The sequence below is a fragment of the Crocuta crocuta genome, unplaced genomic scaffold, assembly GCF_008692635.1.
Source record: "Crocuta crocuta isolate KB4526 unplaced genomic scaffold, BGI_CrCroc_1.0 scaffold335, whole genome shotgun sequence".
NCBI classification, from domain to species: Eukaryota; Metazoa; Chordata; class Mammalia; order Carnivora; family Hyaenidae; genus Crocuta; species Crocuta crocuta.
This window is the reverse complement of record NW_027527440.1, coordinates 182,181-202,373: the sequence shown is the minus strand read 5'-3', so window position 1 is coordinate 202,373 and position 20,193 is coordinate 182,181. Positions and strand designations below refer to the sequence as shown.

The following is a 20,193-nucleotide window of genomic DNA, read 5'->3' as shown; positions in this document are numbered from 1 at the left end:
TCATCACACGGATTTATTACAGCCTTCACAATGGCACTAGAGCTATCCTGTCTTACATAGTTACTGAATGTGTCATGTGCATAACTAGATTATAGTTATAATCTTGGGCACCTGGGTGGCTCAGTCAATTGAGTGTCTGACTCTTTATTTCAGCTCAGGTCATGATCCCAGGATCGTGAAATTGAGCCCTGTGTTGGGTTCTGTGCTGAGCATAGAGTCTGCTTGAGTTTCTCTCTCTCTCTCTCTCTCTCTCTCTCTCTCCCTCTGCCCTTCTCCCCTGCTCACTCTCTACCTAAAACAAAATTTTTAAAAAAATTTCAATAAAAAAAATTCAAAAAGAACTTTAAAAGCACAGACCGCTATACCTCATTTATGTCCCAAACAAAGGTTAACACTGAAAATATTTGTTCAACTCAATATTCAAGATCTGAAAATTGACCTTTCTTCATAAGAAAGGTATAAAGTCAGAAAATTGGGTTTTTCATTTCAGTAGGGAAAAGAGATAAATTGTTCATCCCAATTGCTTTCTCCTTTTAGATATTTTGATCTTCAGGTTTGATTTTTAAATTTAAGAGACTTGATGTATTTAAATTCACTTGAAATTTAAGGGGAGGCATATTAGAGAATCAAGATAAAATTATTATTAGATAAAATGAAATAATGTAGATAAAAATTTAAACAAAAACAATTAAATAAGTTAAAATAAATTAAATTAAATCAATAAAATAAATTAGATTAAATTAATTAAAAAAACTATTTTAAATATTAAAATAATTTTATTTAAATTTATTTTATTGATTTAATTTAATTACTTAGTTATTTTATTTTATTATATAAACTTATTTAATTTAAATTAAAAGAAACACAGTACTTAACAAAAGGAGAACTGCATAGGACTATCATTTCCCCAGCCTCCCCACCATGCAAATAGGACACAGACTGATATTTTCTTTTTGATGAATATGGCAAAGGGGTGAGAGACAAAAGTATTACTTAGAAGGGATAATTTGAAGGGACGGACAGGCTACCAGAGTGACTGAGCATTCTTATTACTGGTCCTCTATGGCATGGAGTTTTTGCCAGAGAAGTTCACCAGTACTCCTGAAAGTGGAGTGTGCACAGGAAATGGTGAGACACATAATTAGGTGAACTAAATGTCCCCAGAGAGTGAAGGGTTTCCACAGCAGCAATGGTATTCAAATATATGCAAGGGATATAGTATTTCAGGCTGTTATTTCAATAATGTGAAAATCTGTAAAACATATAGTAGTTGGGTCCCCCTCACCGGCACTGCTAGAATTTCATTTCTCTGAAAATACTTTGTTACGTAGTTTTTACTGGCAAATTTATATACACCTGCCATTTTAATGACTGCTAACAGTTCTGCTGTGTCAATTAGGGTAAATATCTGAAAGCATTAAAAACGGGGAAGCACAGACTTAGAGAGACTATGACAAGGTTTGCCCAGAATGTTGTAGAAACGTAAGCTTAGGAGTCCGATGTTCAGGACCCAGATTTATCACTCTTTAATTAAGGGAGGTTCACTTTGAGATAAGGATTCCTCAAAGTTTAAAAAAGAATCCTTGAACTTAGATCATTCTCTCTCTCTCCCTCTTTCTCTCTCTCTCTCTCTCTCTCTTTCTCTGTCTCTCAATCTCTTCCCCCCATCCCCACCTCCCAACAAAGGCTAAGTAAATTCTAAGATACTGGTGCAGATTGTATTTTCCAAAGATGGCAAAATCTTGGCATCATCCATCCCAAATGTTCTTCTTGTGCATCAAGAGGTAGGGGGTCCATTTCTTCCCATCCTGAATTTGGAAGATGCTATGTGACTCTCAGGCTAATTTCATTAAAGGCAATGCAGCCTCGCCCTGGTTCTCTAAGGCACTTACTCTTGGAACTATTCACCATGCTCTGAGGAAGGACAGACAGCCAGGGACTCCATAAAGAGACAAATGGAGAGAAGCCCACATGAAGAAGTATTGAGGTCCTGGGCCCTCAGCAGCTAAGTTCTCAGAGACAGCAGTGAGTACAGCCTTACCAGCTGTGTGACTGAGCCATCCAACCTCAGGCTACCCCGGCGAATACCAAGTGAAGAAGAGATGAGCCTTCTGCACCAAACCTGGCACAAATTCCAGATTTGTGACTAAATAAATGATTGTTATTGTTGTAAGATACTAAGTTTTGTTACACAGCAAAAATATTAACAGAATACAATTTTCTAGAGTGTGTGGTCACTGCCACCAGCGTTTATACACAAACATGCATATATTGTCATCTCCAAGTGTCCCTCAGGAAACATTGATTGTCCTTCCAAATAATTTACCTATTGTTCTTTATATTCTGTTCCCTCATACATTTTATAATCATAGAACAAACTAATTCCAAAGTTAGCAGGAGGAGGCATATAATAAAGATTAGAGTAGTAATAAATGAAATAGAAAACAGGGAAGCAATAGAAAAAAATCTACAAAACCAAGAGTTGGGTTTTTTTGAAAAGATAAACAAAATTGACAAAACTCTTGCTAGACTAAGGGGAAAAAAGAGCAGAAACTCAGACAAATAAAATCAGAAATAAAATAAGAGACTTTACAACTGATGGCCAGAAATTTAAAAAGGATCATGAGGGACAATTATGAACAAATATCAGCCAGCAAATTTTGCAACGTAGAATAAACGGATAAATTCCAAGAAACATAAAACTTACAAAGACTGAATCTTGAAGAAATAGAAAGTCTGAATAGATCTATAACAAATATGCAGTTTAAATAAGCACTCAAGGGGCGCCTGGGTGGCTCAGTCGGTTAAGGGTCCAACTTCGGCTCAGGTCATGACCTCGCGGTTCGTGGGTTCGAGCTCTGTGTCAGGCTCTGTGCTGACAGCCTGGAGCCTGTTTTGGATTCTGTGTCTCCCTCTCTCTCTGACTCTCCCCTGTTCACGCTGTTTCTCTCTCTCTCAGAAATAAATAAAACATTAAAAAAAATAAATAAATAAATAAATATATACTTACCCCCCCCAACAAAGAAAATCCCAGAAGTCTTCACAGATTAATTCGGCCAAACATTTAAAGACTTGAGGAGCACTTGGGTGGCTTAGTCAGTTAAATGTCCCACTCTCAGTTTCAGCTCAGGTCATGATCTCACAGTTCATAGGATAGAGCCCTACATTGGGTGCTGACATTAAAGAGCCTGCTTGGGATTCTCTCTCTTCCTCTGTTTATGTGACTCTCTCTCTTTCTCTCTCAAAATAAATAAACATTTAAAAAGTTTTAAATAATAAAGAAGAATACCAATGTTTCTTAAACTTTTGGGTAAATCAGTGGCAGATGGTGGGAGACAAGTGTCTTACTGTGAGTATGGCAGCTTACAAACAAGCAAGGAGAGAAAGCAGGTGGTAATGGATTAGAGTTGGAGTCATCAGTACAAACTCATGTTTAACATAATATAGCTACACATGATTGCGTATGGACATATTTATAGACCTGTATACATATCTACATGTATACATATGTTTGTATAACATATATGTTATATGTATGTGTGTACATATATGTCATGTACACATATGTATGTATATGTCCTTGTTCTGTAGGCTTAGAGGGCCTGGAAGCAACGATACCCTAGTAACAGCAAGTACATCTAATGCCCAGATATTGGTTTCTAATGATGTTCCCCCCAAAAAAAAGAAACCAGGAAAGGAACTTGGGAAGAAAAGATCAGCCTGGAGTATTTTGTAGTGCCACAAAGCAAAGTAGTACTAAACTATACACACACACACACACACACACACACACACACACAAACACACACACACACACACACAGATAGGGAATGTCAAAGAGACACAAGAACCAATTGAAAGGGTTCTCAATGGCCAAAATTTGAATAATGTGAACAACAGAATAAATAAAGCAGTGATGGGTTATAATTTAAATGTAAAATAGGGGCTCCTGGGCAGCTCAGTTGGTTTAGCCTCTGACTCTTGATTTGGCTCAGGTCATGATCTTGGGGTTCCTGAGTTCAAGATCTACACTGGGCTTTGTGTTGACAGACTGCTTGGGATTCTCTCTTTCCCTCCTTCTGTCTCTGCCCCTCCCCAACTTGTGCTCATTCTCTCTGAAAATAAATAAATGAACCAAAAAAATAATTAAAATTTAAAAATAAAATAAATGTCTATCAGTCTTTTGTAATATAAATGAATGGTTGATCGAGTGAATGAATGAATGAATTAGTTAATTAATTAAATATGGACCACAGACAAATTCCCACTGCAGAAGCCTAAGGAACATAGAAGAAATGATATAATAATGATAATAGCAAAAAAATATAAGCTATAGACAATATTTGTAATCCACATATCCAACAAAGGACTTCCTGGAATGAATCTAGAATAAATTTAAAAAGAAAAATGAAAATCTCTCAAAACTCAATAGAAACAACAAGAACAACAACAACAAAACAGTCTATTAGAAAATGGGTAGGGGCACCTGGGTGGGTCAACTGGTCAGTCATCCAACTTTAGCTCAGGTCATGATCTCACAGCTTGTGGGTTCGAACCCTGCATTGGGCTCTGTGCTGACAGCTCAGAACCTGGAGCCTGCTTCAGATTTTGTGTGCATGTCTATCTCTCTCTGCCCCTATCCCTCTCATTCTCTGTCTCTCTTTCAAAAATAAATAAACATTAAAAAACATTTTTTTAATGGGCAAAAGATATGAAGAGACCAGTCACTGAAGAGGCCATATACCTGCCAAATAAGCACATGAAAATATGTTCAATATCATCAGAGATTTAGGGTAATAAAATTTTTTTAATTTTTAATTTTTTAATGTTTTTTATTTATTTCTGAGAGAGAGACAGCATGAGCAAGGGAGGGGCAGAGAGAGAGGGAGACACAGAATCTGAAGCAAGCTCCAGGCTCTGAGCTAGCTATCAGCACAGAGTCCGACATGGGGCTTGAACCCATGAACCATGAGATCATGACCTGAGCCGAAGTCGGATGCTTAACCAACTGAGCCATCCAGGTGCCCCATAGGGTAATAAAGAGTAAAACCACAATGACATATCATTTCACATCCATCAGAATGACCAGAATGAAATATAATGACCATACTAACTGATGGCATAGATGTGGAGAAACTGGAGGGGATGGAAAATTGTACCATAGCGACTCTGGAATGATTTTGGCAGTTTCTTTTTCTCTCTGTCTGTCTTTTTTTTTTTTCCCTAAAAAAAAAGAATCTGAATTCATTTTCTTTCTCTGAGAAAGTAAATGAGATATCATTGACATATAATATTGTGAAAATGTAAGTTGTATACTGGTTTAATTCGATACATTTATATACTGCAATATGATTACCACCATAGCATTAGATAATACCTCTATCACAGCACATAATTCTTTTTTGTGGTCAAAACAATGAAAAGCTAATCTCTTAGCAGATTTTTTTATAATGTATTTTTTTAAATGTTTTATTTATTTCTAGGAGAGAGAGAGAGACAGAGTGAGCAGGGGAGGGTCAGAGAGAGAGGGAGTCACAGACTGAAACAGGCTCCAGGCTCCGAGCTAGCAGTCAGCACAGAGCCCGACGCGGGGCTCGAACTCACAAACGGGAGATCATGACCTAAGCGAAACTCAGACGCTTAACCGACTAAGCCACCCAGGTGCCCCAACAGATTTGAAGCTTATAATAGACAGTGCTGCTGACTATAATCACTGTGCTGTGCATTGGATCTCCAAGATTTATCTACTAGCTGCAAGATTGTACCCTAAACACTGTCTCCCCAGTTCCTCCATCACCCTGCCCCTGGTAACGACCATTTTACTGTTTTTAGAAGATTAGGGGTTTTTTTTAGATTCTACATATACATCATGTCATATGGCATTTGTCTTTCTCTTTCTGCTTTATTTCACTTAACATAATGCCCTGAAGGTCCATCCATATTGTCAAAATAGCAGAATTTTCTTCTTTCTCAAAACATGTAAACATGCAACTGCCTCTCAACCCAGCAGTTTACCCTAGAAATGTTTACACAAAAACCTATGCATAAATATGTTAGCAGCTTTATGCATAGTAGCCAAAAACTGGAAATAACCGGGATTTCTTTCCAAGTGTGAGTGGTCAAATGATCATGCTTCCATACTGTGGAATACCACCCAGTAATAAAAAGCCAACTGTTAATACACGCAACAATCTGGATAAATATTCAGAAAATTAAGCAGAGTGAAAAAATGTCAAAAGGTCACATACTATATGATTCCATTTATGGAACATTCTGGAAATTATTGTAGAAATAATGAACAAACACCTAGTGATTGCTAGGTGTCAAGGAGGAGGTGGGATTGAGAGAGAAGTGAGTATGGCTATAAAAGGGTAATGTTAAGATCCTGGTTGTTGATACTACTGTTTTGCAAGAAGTTACGATGGGGAGGAAATTGGGTAGATGGTACACAGAACCACTCTTTATTACATCTTATAGTTGCATATGTATCTATAATTATGTCAAAATAAAAAGCTTAATCAAAAAAGACTAAGAGAATAAGAAGAGAAAAAAAAAAGATAAGAGGACAACATAACTCCAGCAATGTACCAATATCATATTTAAAACAGTTGATTAAATATGTTAACCTAATAAACTTCAGCTAGTGTCACTTATCTTTTGAACTTGACCTATCTAAGTTTTTCTTTAAAAACAAATTAGGGGCCCTTGGGGGTGGGGTTGGCTCAGTCATTTCAGTGTCCGGCTCTTGACTTGGGCTCAATTCATGGTGTCATGGCTCATGAGTTCAAGCCTACATCTGGCTGTGTACTGACGGTATGGAACCTACTTGGGTTAGGATTCTCTCTCTCTCAAAATATGTAAATAAACTTAATTAAAAATTAAAAACAAATTACATTTTAATTTTTTAAAAAAAGAACCAAAGAGAAATTTTATAACTAAAATTTACAACAAATGAAATTTTAAAAGAATACCTCACAGAATGGACTTCAGAGTAGATTAAAGACAACAGAGGAAAGAAACAGTGGACTCAGAGATAAATCAAGAAAAATTACATAATGTGATAAGAGATAGAAATAGTCCAGACAAAAGTAAACAGGGCCTCAGAGATGTATGGAACAGTACAAAACACAATATTTATATCTTTGGAGTCACAGAAGGCAAAGGTAAGGAAAGTAATCCTGAAAACGACATTCAAAGACACAGTGGCTAAACTATTCTCAAAATCAGGAGAAGACAGATTCAAGAGCTGTATAAATCCAAAGAAATCCAAGTTGTGGCTGATCATAGTCAAACCTCTGAAAACCAAAAACCAAACAAAATCTTCCATGAAGGTAGAGAGAAGTGACAAATAACCCACAGAGATATAATGATTAAGAGGACAGCGGGGGCGCCTGGGTGGGTCAGTAGGTTAAGCCTCCGACTTTGTCTCAGGTTATGATCTCGCGGTTCCTGGGTTCCAGCCCTTTGTCGGGCTCTGTGCTGACTGCCAGCTTAGAGCATGGAGCCTGTTTCAGATTCTGTGTTTCCTCTCTCTCTGACCCTCCCCTGCTCTCTCTCTCTCTTTCTCTCTTTCTCTCTCAGAAATAAATAAAACATTAAAAAAAAACAGACAGAACAGTGGATTCCCCCTATGAGATAATGAAGAAAAGGGGCTTTCCTTGAAAGAAAAGAACTGCCAATTTTGAATTCTATATCCGCTGGCAATACCGTTCAAGACTAAAGGGGAAATAAATACATTCCCAGATGAAGGAAACCTAAGACTATTTGTCCTCAACATACTGACCCTTACAGAATGGCTTTAAAAAGTGTACCAAACAGGGGCACCTGGGTGGCTTAGTCAGTTAAGCGTCTGACTTCGGCTCAGGACATGATCTCACGGTTCATGAGCTCAAACCCCACATCAGGCTTTATGCTTATGGTTCAGAGCCTGGAGCCTGCTTCAGATTCTGTGTTTCCATCTCTCTCTGCTCCTCCCCTGCTAGCACTCTGTCTCTGTCTCTCTCAAAACTAAAAATATGCATTAAAAAAAAAAGTATACCAAACAGAAAAGAAATAATCACAGGAGGAAGCTTGAACTCTGGGAAAGAAGACCTAATGGCTGTATAAAAAAAGAGATAAACATAACAGACTATCTTCAAGATTTTTTAAAACTATTTTTTGATGTTTGAAGCAAAAGCATTTAAAAATGACCCAACCACAAGCCACCTATAAGAAACTTGCTTTAAATATAATAATATAGGCAGCTTGAAATAAAAGAATGGAAAATAATAAGCCATACAAACATAAGAAGTTGTAAGGGTTTTTTCTATTTTCTTAACATAAGTCCATTATCAGATATATCTTTTCTTTGTATATGATTTTTCATTTTCTTAATTGCATCTTACAATTTAATATTGAGTAGAGAAATAACCAAATTAGAAAAAGTCATGACATGAAAAGTATAGCATAAGAAATACGGTCAATAATATTGTAACATTATATGGTTGCAGATGGTAATTATATTTACCATGATGATCATTGCATCAAGCATAGAACTGTCAATTCACTATGATGTACACCTAAGACTATTATAACAATGTATGTCCCCTATACTTCAATTAGAAAAAAGAAAATAGGCACACTATTTAAACAGATATTTCAAAGAAGATATACAATTGGCTAATAAGCATATGAAAAAATGTTCAGTATCATTATGTACAAATTAAAATCAAAATGAGATACCACTGTACACCCATCAGAATGGCTATGATTAAGACAGACATTACTAAAAGTGTTGGCAAAAACATGAGGAAAAAAAAATGTCATGTATTGTTGGTGGGAATATAATAATAGTAAAGCCTCTTTTGTTTTTGTTTTTATTTTTAATTTTTTAAATGTTTATTTATTTTCAAGAGAGAGAGACAAACACAGTGCGAGCAAGGGGGGAGCAGAGAAAGAGGGAGACACAGAATCTGAAGCAGGCTCCAGGCTCGGAGCTGTCAGCACAGAGTCCAAAGCAGGACTCGAACTCACGAACCGTGAGATCATGGCCTGAGCTGAAGTCGGACGCTTAACCAACCGATCTACCCAGATGCCCCAGTAGAGCCTCTTTTGAAAGCAGAAGGTCAGTTTCCTAAAAAGTTAACCACAGATTTCCCCTTTCGCCCAGCAATTCTCCTCCTCACACTCCTCAGAAGCACAAGGGCATTCATCAGTGACCAGCACTGACCCACACATCTCCCTCCTCCTCCACCACTACCTCTAGATCCAATCTTTGCTGACTTATCTTGAGTCTGAACTACTTTTCAACAAAGGGTGCTGGAATGATTAGATATCCATATGCAAAAACATTTGCTCAGATGGACAGCCCACACACCATACAGAAAAAGTAATTCAAAACGATGATGGATTTGGGGCACCTGGGTGGCTTAGTCGGTTAAGCGTCCGACTTTCGCTTAGGTCGTGATCTCACGGTTCGTGGGTTCGAGCCCCGCGTCGGGCTCTGTGCTGACTGCCAGCTCAGAGCCTGGAGCCTGTTTCAGTCTGTGACTCCCTCTCTCTCTGACCTTCCCCTGTTCATGCTGTCTCTCTCTCTCTCTCTCTCTCCTAGAAATAAATAAAACATTAAAAAAAAAACGATCATGGATTTAAACATCATAACACAATAGAAGAAAACATAAGCAAAAAGCCTTGGGACTTTGGCATAAGCAAATATGATACCAAAAGCTCAATCCATTATAAAAAATTGAGACATTGGAATTCATTAAAATTAAGATGTTATGCTCCTTGAGAAACACTATTAAGAGACTGAAAAGAGAAGATGAATTAGTAGGAAATATTTATAAATCATACGTCTGATACAAATTGCATTCAGAAGACAAAAAAAATCCCAAAACTCAAGACTATGAAAACAACCCTATGTGGCCTATGAGAGCACAGACATTGTGTGTCTTTCACTACTATGTCTGTGATGTTTAAAAAACAGAGCCTGGTACAGGATATGTGCTCAGCCTCTGTTTATTCATTAAATAACTACATCGTTTGTGCCATTAAACCTCTGAGCCAAAAGGCAGAGTGACAATAATAAAGGGAAAATGCTGATTGCTAATGGAATTAGAGATTATTAGGTCTACTTGAGAAAAGGACAAACATTCTTCTACTAATAATTGGTAAATATTTCTAGTAAAATTAATATAGCCTCTCCTATTACCTGTGTTTCCTACCCTGAAGTCCCAAGAGGTAAAACCCGGTATATGTCCCCTTTATTCCTATGGCTCTATAAGGTTGTCTCAGTTTCTTGTCCTTAGGATCCAGTATCAGGAGGAAATCTCCCTTTACCACAGTCCCTTGAGACCAAGGACCAGAGGCAGAAGAGTACCCTCCTATTTTTATCTTCATTTGGGAAATGAAGGAATTTCCCCGAACAAAATGCCCTATAGCACTCAAATAGATCACTCTCATGTCCACCATAATCTTTCCATACAGGTTTATTGAATGAATGAATGAATGAATGAATACGTGGCCAAATCTAAATTCCACCAAAGCCCACATATACAAGACAAAGCTGCACAGGAATTCCAGGCATGCCTCAGTCAAAAATCTCAAAAGTTAACATTTTTGGATTTACCACCATTCAACCTTTTGTACTTAAAACTTTATAACTTCTTTTTTTTAATGTTTTATTTATTTCTGAGAGAGAGAGAGACAGCATGAGCAGGGGAGGGGCAGAGAGAGAGGGAGACACAGGATCTGAAACAGGCTCCAGGCTCTGAGCTGGCAGTCAGCACAGAGCCCCACGTGGGGCTCGAACCCACGAACTGTGAGATCATGACCTGAGCTGAAGTCGGATGCACAACCGGCTGAGCCGCCCAGGTGCTCCAAACCTTTATAACTTCTAAAAATAAGCTGGAGAATGGCAAATGAACTCTTTTTTACTTCCTATGAAAAGATAAAGGACTGATCCTCCTCTTCCTTATATTGTCTTTGTGAAATAAGTTATAAATACTTAATTTATCCTATATTTGAATCATTTGCATTTCTATTTTGATTTCTTACCTCTTCTCTCCATAGCTTCATACACCATGTACCCTTACTAGGAGTTGGCATCTGTAACTAACACCGTTTCTACTCAAAAGAACACTCTTTTCTTAAAAGTCTTACTCAGTGCAGTTTTGACATCTTTGTTCCTCAGACTATAGATAAAAGGATTCATCATTGGCCCCACAATGGTATAAAACACTGTGGATAATTTATCTTGATCCAGAGATCCAGCAGAAGAAGGCCTTAGATACATGAATGCTGATGCTCCAAAGAAGAGGGAAACAGTAACTATGTGGGAGCTGCAGGTACTGAAGGCTTTGGACCTGCCCTCTGTAGAACGGATACGGAGGATGTTGGAGACGATCAAGGTGTAAGAAATGGCGATGGTGAGACTAGGCACTATTACGTTGATGCCCACCACAATGAAAACCACCAGCTCATTGACATAGGTGCTTGTGCAGGAAAGCTGGAGGAGAGGAGGTATGTCACACATGTAATGATTGATGATGTTGCCATCACAGAACGTGAGCCCCAGCATGCACCCGGTGTGGGCCATGGCACCCACAAGCCCCATTGCATACGTTCCCACCATCAGTATGAGGCAGACCTGGTGGGACATGATGGCCTTGTAAAGCAGGGGCTTACAGATGGCCACGTACCGGTCATAGGCCATTGATGTCAAAATATAGCACTCATCTATGACAAAGAATGAGAAGAAACAGAGCTGAGTCATGCATTCTGCATAAGAGATGATGTTCTGTTTAACAAAACCTATCAGCATTCTAGGGGTTATGACAGATGAGTAGCAGAGATCAATGAAGGAAAGGTTGAAGAGAAAGTAGTACATGGGAGTGTGCAGGTGAGGCTTCAGACCGATCAGAATAATCAAGCCCATGTTCCCCATCATGGTGACTACATAGATCCCTAAGAAAATGAAGAAGAGAGGCAGCTGGAGTTCTGGCTCCTGTGTTAAACCCAGCAGGATGAACTCGGTCACTAAAGAATCATTTACTGCTGCCATTCTTCCCTAGGGCATATCTGTGAGAACAGGACAGAGGGTGACATTAAAATGAGTACCCAGCTCCCTTCCCCCAATCTCTCCGTGATGAGACAGAGTCTCAGAATGAGAGAATCAACTCACACCCACCCTCCTGTGTGCCTTTGTCTCCTTTGGATAAAGGCTGAAGAGACTGTTTAAAGACTATCAAAAACACCAGCAGGTGAGTGCTGTGAGGATAAGGTTGCATACCCCTGTGACCAATCAGGACTACATTAACTCTGTTCTACTTCGGCTTTCACAGTCCCCCAGCCCCACCTAATGATCAATGGCTGTCTTAGCAGACAGGAGATCATGGCAGTTCAGATCTTCACCTCCATAGCTGAGGTTTGGAAGAATAACAGGATGGATAAAATTCATCACTCACTCTTCTGATTCAGGATTTCGGTGTTGGTCCTTGCTAACCTTTCTCCCTTATATTCAAGGAGGCACAAGCAGCTCTGATGAATTTTCCAGGTGAGTGGCCCAAAACAAAGATTCTTCTTTGTCACTGTTTTTGTTTGAGCAAACTGTGGATGAAGGGAACCAGAGCACAGACTTCTGAGAAGCCATGAGTTACAGATCATGATATCTAATGGTGGCTTTGCCAGAGTATTTTTCTCTAGCCTAGAGGGTAGTAAATAGCATCTGCTGGTGCCAAAAGAGCCCCCTGCTAATATGACCCCAAGGGTTTTCGAAAGTTAGGAAATCCTAGGGACCTGATTAAAAATTGGAAGACATGTTCCCCCAGGGTTTTCCTCAGAAATTAGGCTTTGTAGCAAAATTCCTACTTTGCATTTGTAGCCTAGTTCATTATAGTAACACTGCTGTATGTTTATTGGAATATACTCTTTTACATACATTTTGGTGGTTGCCAAATAGCACACAACCCCAAGGAGCAAAGCAGATAATCTTCCCTGCATCCAGAGCACCTATTATTACATGAAATACTATACATTGTTAGTTTGTTTGTTGTGTTTTTCTGCAACACACACACACACACATACACACACACACACTCACTCATACACTCACATACATTTTAATTTAAGTTTCAAAGGGGAATGATTCTGTCTGTTTTCTTTAGTGTTCTTTCTGAAGCACCTTAGAGTAACACCAAGCATATATAGTAGGTACTGAATAAATATTTGTTTAATTAAATGAATGAATGAGACTCCCTTGTTTCCATCCTTCGTGGGACCTATACTGGATACTAACTACAACAGAATTCTTTTTTTTTTTCCATTTCTTAAATAGTTTATTGTCAAGTTGGTTTCCGTATAACACCCAGTGCTCATCCCAACAAGTTCCCTCCTCCATGTCCATCACCCCACTTCTCCTCACACCCACCCCCATCAGCCCTCAGTTTGTTCTCAGCATTCAAGAGTCTCTCATGGTTTGCCTCTCTCCCTCTCCACAACTATTTTTCCCCTTCTCCTCCCCCATGGTCCTCTGTTAAGTTCCTCCTAATCCATCTATACGTGCAAACATATGGTATCTGTCCTTCTCTGCCTGACTTATTTTACTCAGCATAACACCCTCAAGTTCCATCCATGTTGCTACAAATGGCCAGATTTCATTCTTTCTCATTGCCATAACTACAACAGAATTCTTGCCCCGTAGGCAAGGGCTTATGTGGTGTCACTGCTTTTCTTTGCACACCTGAGTGTAGAACAGGAAAAACAGCAGTATGGTAAGTGAAGGTCACTGCCAACTCTGGTGGCCATGTAGGAGCACTTCAAAGGTATTGAACTCAGAGACAGAATATCATTTTCCTCCTCTCCTGATGTCACATAGAGGACTTCCAGAAGCTCTCAGAGAGTTCCCAATGTCTCTCCCCAGGGACTGCAACATAGACTCAGATCAAAAAACAGATTTGGATCAGTTTAGGAAGCTCTAAAATGCCAAAATCCAGGTCAGCTCATGATGGGAGGGCTTTAGGATTTTTATTTCTTTTTTGGCACAGGACTGAAATAATGAAAATGCAGACTCAGGAAGATTAACACAGTGTGCACCAGCCAGATGGACTGGTGTAAGGAAGAGAAAAGTCAGGGTCAGCTTTGAGAGGCCATCACAATAGTCGGTGAATGATTTTTAAATGCCCTGAATTAATCATGCCATGTGAGTAGTGCCAAGAAACAAACATACTCTGGAGATGTTGCAAAGGAAGATTCACTAGGACTTCTTACAAAGAAGGTAGAAATAAAAAAAAAATAGATAGATATAGATATGTATCCAAGAGATACCAGTGGAGCTGTTTGGATAAACTAAGCTATTACCACAAACAGGAATAACTAAAAAATATCGAAGATATTTCTAAAACTCATACATTCAGTGTTGAACGTGATGAGTGCCACCTGCTAACAGGACATCCAAGCATAAGTGCAGGTTGCCAAAATTCCCAAACAAGGCCAAATAAATGTAAGGAGGAAGGTTAGTACATGAAAAGAAGATTTGGGCATGGTTTCCTTGGAGCCTAAACCATGGGATTAGGTAAACTCAGTGAGAGAAAATAAAGAGAAAAAGACTAGAAGGACAAGAAGAAAATTTGAGAAATCCTCCAATTGTGAGTTTCAGGCTTGGGGTAACTCTACACCAAACAATGACTGAAATGGATTCCAGCTATTATTCTCAGACCCCTCAAAATTAGTAGGGGACTAAATATTCCTCCAGCCAAACTTGAAGAGTGTCCCACTGGACAGGCATTCCTTTGGTTTCAGCAGTGATGAGAACCTTGGCAATTTTTTTCTTTCTTTCTTTTTTTAAGGCGAAAGGAAGGGGAAGGGAAGGGAGGGTGTGGAAGAGAGAGAGAGAGAATGTCGAGCAGGCCCCGTGCTGCCAGGGCTCAAAATCACGAACCAAGAGATTATGACCTGAGCTGAAACCAAGAGTCAGACCCTTAATTGACTGAATCACCCAGGCGCCCTGGCAAAACGCGTCTTCTATGGAAAGTGACAAACTCTTATTTAACTGATACAATAACCGGAAATGCTCCCTCCAAACTTATATCAAATCACATTGCATGAAAAATCTGAGGCTAACGTTCTAAACTAGAGCTGATGGGCATTCTTTCATCTTTAATACACATCACGTAAATATGGGCAACTGTGGAATGACTATAGGGAGATTCTGGGCTTAGCCTTATGTTGCAAAACTCTCGTTTCCTCCTTTCTTCTACCTGCATAGTGGTCACCTTAGCCTAATTCAGTTATAACAATGTTCAATGGTCATCTTTTCTCTGAGGTATATCACAGCACCATTTGCTCACACTTGACTCCTCTTGAAGTAACTTAAGCCTGACATGTTTTAACTGTCAAAGTCAGAGTTAACTCAACTTTTATGTGATGCCATATCTTCTAAAGATGCAGAAAATTAAACAATGTATCTCATGATGTTTTGATATATATGTATACATTGTAAAATGCTAATCACAACCAAGCCATGTAACATATTCATTACCTAACGTAATTACAAATTTTCTGTAGTGAGAACACTTAAAGTCAACTCTGTTAGCAAATTTCAAGTAGATAATACAGTATTATTAACTCTAGTTGCACGGTTGTACATTAGATCTCCATAACATACGCATCTTGCATAACTGAAACTTTGTCCCCTTTGGAGAGTAGCGCCCCCTTTTGGCCACTCGCCAGTCCCTGACAACCATCATTCTATTCTCTGCTTTCATGAGTTTGACATGTTTAGATTACATATGTAAGAGAAATCATGCAATATTTGTCTTTTCTATTTTTTTTTTATGTCGTTATTTTGAGAGACAGAGTCAGAAAGCGAACTGGGGAGAGGCAGAGAGAGAGGGAGACACAGAATCTGAAGCAGGTTCCAGGCTCTGAGCTGTCAGCACAGAGCCTGACGCGGGGCTTGAACCCACAGGTTGTGAGATCACGACCTGAGCTGAAGTCGGATGCTTAACCGACTGAGCCACCCAGGTGCCCCGCAATATTTGTCTTTTCATGTCTGCCTTACTTCGGTGAGCATAATGTCCCCCAGGTCCATCTATATTGTTCCAAACGCAGCCACTCGGGAAAAGAGTATGGAGGTTTTCAAAAAGTTAAAATTAGAACTACCTTACAACCCACCAATTGCACTCAGGTATTTATTCAAAGAATACAAAAATGCTGATTTGAAGGTGCACATGCACCCCAATGTTTATAGCAGCCAAATTATGGAAAGAGCCCTAATGTTCATCAACTGATGGGTGGATACATAATTTCTTTCTTTTTTAAAGACTGAATAATTCATAAGCATTTTTTTAAGTTGGCTCATCTTAAGATGAATTCTTCTCTAAATTCTAATCAGTAAAGAATACACACAAAGGCCTGTCGTCAAATAAGATAAATGAATCAGCTGAAGCAATGGGCAAGTGGACCATTAGCTGCAGAAGACAAAACTCTCTAATAAATATTGATTGGAAAAGTACACCTTAATCTTAAAGCCAAATGAGGCCTCTTGCTTATTCCTTCTTGTCTGATCCACTGTAAACAAAAAGAAACTGTAGACATGTCCTATAGACATAAAAGGAATTCCATGTACCAATTACGTTGCAGGGGTAAGCATGGTGAGATAGCACCAAAAAGTGTTATTTTTCTATTAATCAATGAACTGGCCCAAAGAAAAGGTCCAAAAGCTGTCCTCTTGCTTTTGAAGCACAATAGCTCCACCTAGTGGTAAAGGTATGGCCCAAAGAATTGTAGACCCTTCATACCAGCTAATTTCTCTTCTCTTATGAAATCAGGTAAAAGGTGGAAAAATACAAGATTTCCTGAATGTGGAGAAGAAAGGAAGTCCTTCCTCATGGAAATGTGAGAGGAAAAAATAAATATTTCTGAAATTCTAGGAAACAAGGTCTGGCATGGACCAGGTGTTCAATAAATGTCAATGATAGGTGCTGCCATCAGATTATATTTGTCTGATATTTCTGAAATAATCACACACGTGAAGAAAACAGTGTAATAAAGTGTGTAAGAGCCTGGCTCCTAGGGCAAATGACCATTTTTTTTCAGTATTTTATTTAAAGTCTAATTAGTTATCATATCATGCAATATCGGTCTCAGGAGTAGAATTCAGTGCTTCATCACTTACATACAATACTCAGTGCTCATCATAGCACCTAATACCCTCCTTAATACCCATCACCCACCTAGCCCATCCCCCCACCCACCTCTTTCCATCAACCTTCAGTTAGTTCTCTGTTGTTAAGAGTCTCTTATGGTTTGTTTCCCCCTCTCTTTCCCCCCTCCCATATATTCATCTCTTTTGTTTCCTAAATTCCACATATGAGTGAAATCATATAGTGGTTGTCTTTTTTCTGACTGATTTATTTTGCTTAGCATAATCCACTGTAGCTGCATCCATATCGTTGAAAATGGCAAGATTTCATTCTTGTTGATGGATGAGTAATATTTCAGTTTGTGTGTGTGTGTGTGTGTGTGTGTATCTTTAAAATGACTGTATACAAATTTTATGTCATCTTATTAGTTTCTGACCTTAGGCAAGCTGCTTTCTCTAAAACTCAATTTCCTAATCTATAGAATAGGGACAAAATAGTTCCTGCCTCATAGCACTGTTGAGGGTTAAATAAGATTCTGCTGGCAAAGTACTTGGTATATAAAGAAAGTACTCATTATCAAGTGTCATTATGGCCATACTGAGCAGTTGTGAGATTTGGGTATGTTAATCAATGTAAATGATTTAACATATTTACTGAAACTTAGTCAAATATGCACCAGTATAATAATAATGTTATTACTATCATATTGATAATAATACCAATGTTCCCAATATTATTGCTGTTACTAAATTATTATTCTATGCACCACTTTCATGTTTTCCTCAAAATGTAAAAGCACAATTCAATAATTCATCTCTAGATGACATATTCTACCATGTCTCTCCCGGTTTCAGTCTCTCAATTCAAATTCAGTCTCTCCCAGTTTCCACTTAGAATCAGATTGAAGTTTTGCTAATAACTTCAGATAAAATACATGTTATCTGAGTCATTGGTGTTGAGGCAGAACCTTAACACCACACAGATGTCCCCACACTGTAAGATATTTTTTTAATTCATTTTTGGCGAGGCCTGCCTGAAGTTTTACCAATCTGATACACTTTTAGGCTAAACTCTGAAATTTTTTTATGCTAGTACCTTTGGGAGTGTTATGGGACTGTCCATAATCCACCTCTTTCTTGTATATACCCTACTCAGATAGCAAGTGAGGGTAAATTTGGATGGCAAGGGACAAAGAATAAGGACTCCCTATGAGTATTCAAATAGCTGATAAATGATCTTGTTTAGGAAGATGTTCAGATTCCAAAAAAGGGTCTAGAAGGCATCGAAAACAACCTTCACATACTTCAACACATATTCTCAACTTGGACAATATCCCATATGATAATTTAATGTCGTTATAGAGTATTTTCTGAGCTGCCTCACCCAGTAGACAGTTCAATTTTCCCTAATCATTTTCATTGATTAACCAAAGTAAACAGGCATAAGGAAAGAAAAAGAAAAGAAAAGAGAAGGGGGGAAAGAAATGTTTTGGAAAAGATAGCAATAATACCAATCTTCCCTCATATTGATATTCCAGCTTTAGTCTAAGATGAAATTTTCTCAGAATTGTCTATGGCCATACCACACTGAATGCACCCAATCTTGTCTGATCTCGGAGGTCAAGCAGGGTCAGGCCTGATTAGTACTTGGATGGAAGAATGAATGTAGATATCACCAGGTGCATCATTGAACAACCCATTTGGACTCATTTTTTTGTTTCTTGGCCCGTTCCTATGAGAGAAAGCTTTGGGGTCAAGGATAGCACCAAAACATCCTCTGGGTAAGGTGATTATCTGGCACACTTTATAGAAGTCTCCTTCTAATTGAATTTATATTAGTTAGATTTCACTGAAAGAAACAAACTCTTCTAAGAATTTTAAGCAAAGAGGATTATAGGGAGTTAAGTGCTTAGAAAATCACCGGCTGCACTTAGAAAATGGAGTCTAGACTGGAACTCCAGGATTGACTCCTCATGCTCTGCAGATCTGACCCACTGGAGAGGTGAGAATCAAAGTGTGCAGAACTCACCCACAGTAACTTTTCTCTAGACCGAGAATTCTAATCAGTGCAAAATTATCTTTTATCTATTGTATATTTTAAACCATAATTTATTTAGCCTACAAGCCTCTAAGAGTACCACAGAATACCTTCTCATTTTCAAGGAGAGAGGGGAAAAAAGACATAATTAGCTACAAATAAAAATCACCAAAACACAGTCTGACATGACTATATTTCCTAATTCTAACCACGTTTGGACAATCATCATGGAACTTTTTAAATTGGTCTTTTGATTTTATTATATCTGTGCTAAGCCAATAGCATTCACGATTCACTTCATGCTCCAGCATGTGCAAAATTTTTCAGCAGAGTGACATCTAAAAAGGTGCAGACTCCTAACAGTTCACAGTTTTGCTTTCTAGGACTGTAAGTTCAATATTTATTCAGGGGATGGGACGTGGAGCAAGCAGAGAACAATGGATACTCTGAGCTTATAGAATTCATGTGTGTGAGAAGAGAATTCTTATTCTGCTCGATAAAGACAACATTTAAATACTTTTTCTTTTTTTAAGTTTAAGTTTATTTGCTTATTTTGAGACAGAGAGAATGTGCGGGAGGAGGGGGAGAGAGAGAGAGAGAGAGAATCCCAAGCAGGATTCTTCTCCCCCCCCCATAGGTGGGGCTCCATCCCACAATTCATGAGATCATGACCTGAGCCAAAATCAAGAGTCGGACGCTTAACTGATGCCACTCAGGCGCCTCTTAAATGATTTTTTTCTAATCTTTATTGACTATCTTAGTGCAAACTATGTACAACCCATTCTCTTAAAAGCCCTGTGAAACACGTTTTGCCGATGAGGAAACTGAAGCTCAGAGAATTTAAGTAATATATTCAGGTTCATGCAACAAGCTGTGTCATAAGTAGTATGTAATTCAATATCCAGTAGATTTTGAAAATATGATTTGTTTTCTTATGAGTGCTGTGAATATATATATATATATATTTAATTTTTTTTAAATGTTTTATTTATTTCTAGGAGAGAGAGAGACAGCGTGAGCAGGGGAGGGTCAGAGA

General features: G+C 38.5%; 1 pseudogene; it reads right to left on the bottom strand.

The window, feature by feature from the left end:
- Positions 1–11,107: 11,107 nt before the first annotated feature.
- LOC144228505 (olfactory receptor 8B3-like) lies at positions 11,108–12,055 on the bottom strand (annotated as a pseudogene).
- Positions 12,056–20,193: the final 8,138 nt, after the last annotated feature.